Source organism: Pteropus vampyrus, unplaced genomic scaffold, assembly GCF_000151845.1.
Source record: "Pteropus vampyrus isolate Shadow unplaced genomic scaffold, Pvam_2.0 Scaffold7, whole genome shotgun sequence".
Taxonomy (NCBI): domain Eukaryota; kingdom Metazoa; phylum Chordata; class Mammalia; order Chiroptera; family Pteropodidae; genus Pteropus; species Pteropus vampyrus.
In genome coordinates this window covers 2,872,896-2,873,500 of record NW_011888788.1, presented here as the reverse complement: position 1 = coordinate 2,873,500, position 605 = coordinate 2,872,896, and positions in this window count along the sequence as shown.

Below are 605 nucleotides of genomic sequence, written 5' to 3'. Positions count from 1 at the left end.
TGTCCAGTTGTCTGGATAATGAATGTCAGGTAGTCTATACGTGAACATTCTTTTCTAAGTTCTTTGGAAGGTTATCTACAGAATTTGTACATGTATCTCCAGGCATTGATGCACAACTAAAAAGTTCAAAAGTGAAGACCTCAGGTTAATTAAAGTAAAAATCTATTCCTTATGCTTTAGCCCATTTGGTCTGAACCAGTTTTGTCAGCTTGACTGTACAGACTTCATTTTAAGTTGGCTTAGCTATACCGACTTCATCTTGTTTTCTTCATTCATTCCTCAGAATCAATATCTGTAAAGGGCTTAGAATGATGCCTGGCACAGAGTATACCATAATTATTATCTATTATTATAATTTTTATTGTTGTTAGACCAGTCAGCAAAATAAAATTCCAACTAACCATTGGACAGCATTGTTTCACATCAAAAAGGCCAAGTAAATAAATAAATACACAGCAACTACATTAAGAGAAAAAGCGGGGAGATCTTTTATCTTTGGCCTTTTTAACCATCTTATACAAACTAACTACTCACAGTACAGCTAAGTACATTGTAGGGGAGGAAAAACTTTTCTTCTACTCTCTTAGCTTCAGTACCTGGAGCCC